At 43.7% G+C, this 4034-nt stretch overlaps 1 protein-coding gene across 2 annotated transcripts in view; it reads right to left on the bottom strand.

Moving 5' to 3' along the window:
• Positions 1 to 4034, bottom strand: part of CHST3 (carbohydrate sulfotransferase 3) — a 46870-nt gene that overhangs the window by 39409 nt on the left and 3427 nt on the right. Inside the window, exon 1 of one of the 2 annotated variants that reach the window (XM_025203553.1) lies at positions 67 to 343. The exons of the other annotated variant lie outside the window; for it this stretch is intronic. The gene's annotated coding sequence lies outside the window, so the exon portion shown is untranslated. Of the gene's footprint in view, positions 1 to 66; positions 344 to 4034 lie in introns of those variants that run through there. 2 annotated transcript variants of the gene reach the window in all.

The raw sequence follows: 4034 nt of genomic DNA, 5'->3' as shown, positions 1-4034 counted from the left end.
CTTTCCTATACCATGAAACAAAGCTCAAAAATAAAACCACAAAGCACACAGACTCTACAGCATTACCTGTCTTCTTGCAGTTGACATGATGGACTGTGGTGCACAGGCAATCTGAGTCACTCCTTTTCCCACTTTTTCCCTTCCGTCTGTAGCATCTGACACAGATGAGCTTAATGAGAGAAGTGAAGGAACTTTTTTCATTTTTGTCGGACATGCCAAGATCATGGATAGATGTCTTGGCTGAGATTTGGCAGATCTGGGCTCTAATCCTGACTTGGCCAATGGCATGTTGTTCTCTTTCTGCCTCAGTTTTCCCTTTGTAAAACAAAGATAATGATATTGACCTCCCTTGCAAATTATTTTTTTAATCTGACTGCAGCGCATTATAAATAAGAAACTCTCCATTTTGTCCTAGCACAGACCTTCCACTGACTTTGGTAACTAAGGAAGTACATTAGGATGGGTGGGTGGGTGTGAGGGTGTATATGTTTTGTGGGGCAGAGGTGTGACAGAGAGATAGAGAATTCCAGGTGGGTCTAGAAAAGATCTGAGCTACTGGCAGCAAGCATCAAAATAAATTTGTAACTAAGGTGTAAGGGTTTTTTTTCTCAATCTGTTTACTCACTGGAGTTCACAGGAGGTCAAGCTGGAGACTTGATTATTTACTTTCCCCACTCTTCCTTTGAATCCTCCAGTAGGAGTTCTCCAAACCTCTCTTGATAAGTTTTCCACAGCCCCATTAAACAGCCTATACATTTATGAATGAGTCTCTTGAGGTGCCACTGCCTTCTGCCTGACTTCAGACTAATGTAGCTAACTACTTTACTCAGATAAAATGAGAAGCTCCTTGCTTCTTTCCCAGACCTGAGGAAGAACACTTTGCATCCAAAAACTTGTCTAACATCTCTCCCACCCATCCGCTTGGGTCAATGAAAGATGCTGAAACCCCCTCTCTTGCTTACCATATCTTCTTTGGACCATCACAGCTACAGCACATCAACCCTAAGTATCCTGAGTACATCACCCATTATGGAAAGAAAAATGCACATAAGAGCCTGTCAGATAGGAGGTATTTGGGCTCTCTACCCCAATACAGACTGAGAAACTGAAATGGATGTTGGTATAAGTTAGTGGAATTTACTGATATATAATTTTTTAATTCCACAGTTAAAAACTCGAGATATACCTGGACTTTCTTTGCCTTTTAATTACTATTGTATCATATCTGCCTTGAAATGAGCACTAAGAGTGCCTTGTTAACCAAAATTGAATTTGCTTTCATTGTGTTTTCCATACACACAGGCTGTGTCTACATGAGACCCTGACTGTGCAGTAGCTTGTTACTACTGTGCAGTAGCGCTGCGTAACAAAGTCACCTAAAAGCGGTTCGGCGAAGCTACTGCGCAGTAACCCCAGTTACTTCACAGTCATTTAGTGCTTGTTAACTAGCACTCTTGTACCTGCTAATCTGGGCACTCTGCAAACCTTTGTTTCAGCACTGTTCTAGAATAATTCATAGACATTTGTGGTATCCAGACTAATTTATACAGACATATTAGATAAATCAAATTAACTGGTAATCACCTAACTGTGATGAAGACTAAACATCAGAGTGTGGCCAATGGAGTGTGGTGTTTTGTCCTGTAGAGACTCCCTTTGGAAAGCACTGACAGAGTCTTCAGTTGAGTAGAGAACTGAAGAACCATTGAACTGAACCATTGAACAGTTGAGAAGAGAACTGAAGAACCATGAACTGAAGAACCAGAGCAAAAGAATGTCTATGGATGTAGACAGTGCCCCTCCTACACGTCACCTATGGATGTCTTCATAGGGCACACAGAGCAAACTTTGTGTATACACAAGTCCTAAATGGCTGCACAGAAACAACTGTGCAGTCAGTCTCTCATGTAGATGCAGCCACAGAATCCTAAATAGCTCTACCAAGCAGTGATGTAGACATTGCTGGCACTGAATACCACATGGTTGACAGCAGTTCTGCAGTCACGACTGTGTAGGCAGATGGGACACTATTTTGTCTCTTCCCTCTATAATGGAGTCACCCAGTTGTTGCAAGGTGCTGGCCTGTGTCTAGATGCTGGCTTTTCTCTCTTGATAGCATGACTTGCAATCAGTGCCCACCAGGGAAGACAAAATGTCTAAGTTTTTTTCCTCTAGTAATGTTGCCTTTAACATGACAGCTGGGTTTGTCATCTGACTACCCTTTCTGGTTGCTTCTACTGGGCTTTTCCCTAGGAAAGCCTGGTGGTCTTATTTTATATTATGGTTTTTAGAATGACAAATATTAAGAGCCTGAATGTGACTATAAGTGAAACGTGCTTCCCTGGATGTCTTTGGTGCCTCCAAAACTACTAATACAGGACTGGTCAGGGGAAGATGTTGATATTAGGCACCAATTTTTTTTTGGCAAGAAATTAGATAATGGTTCTTCAGTTCTCTACTCAACTGAAGGCTCTGTCAATGCTTTCCAAAGGGAGTCTCTACAGGACAAAACACCACACTCCATTGGCCACACTCTGATGTTTAGTCTTCATCACAGTTAGGTGATTACCAGTTAATTTGATTTATCTAATATGTCTGTATAAATTAGTCTGGATACCACAAATGTCTATGAATTATTCTAGAACAGTGCTGAAACAAAGGTTTGCAGAGTGCCCAGATTAGCAGGTACAAGAGTGCTAGTTAACAAGCATTTGACTAACTGGAGTGAAAAAAATATGGTAGTGCACAGACACCATGTGTTGCTATACTGTAACCTGGCTTTTAGTGCAACAAAAATGTGGTGGTCAAGTGGCGCCTTGTGTTAAGGAGGCTCTGGAAAACCAAACTAAAACCCTACAACTGTGCTGGAGTCTGGCTGAAACACTCCAACTCCCCTCCTGAATAAATAAAAAACTAAACCCAGTGCAGCTCATTATGACATATGCAGGCTATGTCAGGGGTTGACAACCTATGGCATATGGGTGAGAGGTTTGTTTCAGCCTATGAAGGTGGCAAGGATCTGTTTTGTCCTGCTCCTCCACAGACTTTGCACTTACCTTCACTGCATAGGGGATGGTGGTGAGGTAAGGGTAAGTGCTGGCAGTGGGCAATTCCTGGGGGCAAAGACTTGTGCCCTGCAGCAGAGGCCAGGTTGCAGAGTCTAGCCCATGCCAGCAAAAGGCTGCCAACCCCCAGGCTCTGCCATTTCACGTTATAAAAGTGCAAACTCTACAAGAGACATAATTCTTGTTCAAGAAACTTTCTACGCCAAAGGAATAGCAAGAACATAAGCAACAGGAATGTTAAGATTGGAAAGGGTCTCCTGGGCTATCAAGTCCAGTCCACTGATTAGGGGACTAAAGACAGCTAAGACAAAACATGATATGAAGAACAGTGAAGGTTTATACTTCCAGTTCTTCCTCTTTTTACCAATATGAAAGACCTGTCTTAGCTCTCTCTACCCAGTGCCCACCAAGTTCTAGACATGTACCAGCTAAGAGACCTGTCATCACTCAGACAACTTTTAAGCAGGGTAACAAATCTCCCAGAATTAACCCTCTGACAGATTGTTCCTTATAATAATGATGTCTTCATGAGCAACTGGTGCCTCCTGAGATTGGGAGGGCACCATTTGTAAGCGGCAGTGACAGCAGCAGGCGGCGGTGGCAGCGGCAGGTGGACACCACCCGCAGATATCAGTGGTGGCGAGCAGCGAGCGGGGATCGCCCACAGCCACTGGTGGTAGTGGCGCCAGCCAATCTCAGGTGGGGCACATCCCCCCCCCCCCAGTGCCCCTCCTACACATCGCCTACGGATGTCTTCATAGGGCACACAGAGCAAAAGAAATAGGCTGGCAATGAGAAAGAACTGGTGGGGCGTCTTGATGACTTTCTGTTCTTTCACAAGTCAGAAAGTAGGGGTAGATGGAAGCTGCTTCTCCTGAGCAGGTATTGGACCTGAAGAATACCTTTGGGAACACACATGCCCCTGAAGAAATTATCCAGGTATCTCTCTGAAGTGGAATGATATAAAGG

The sequence above is a fragment of the Alligator sinensis genome, unplaced genomic scaffold, assembly GCF_000455745.1.
Source record: "Alligator sinensis unplaced genomic scaffold, ASM45574v1 scaffold546_1, whole genome shotgun sequence".
Lineage (NCBI taxonomy): Eukaryota > Metazoa > Chordata > Crocodylia > Alligatoridae > Alligator > Alligator sinensis.
This window is presented reverse-complemented; position numbering and strand designations above follow the sequence as displayed.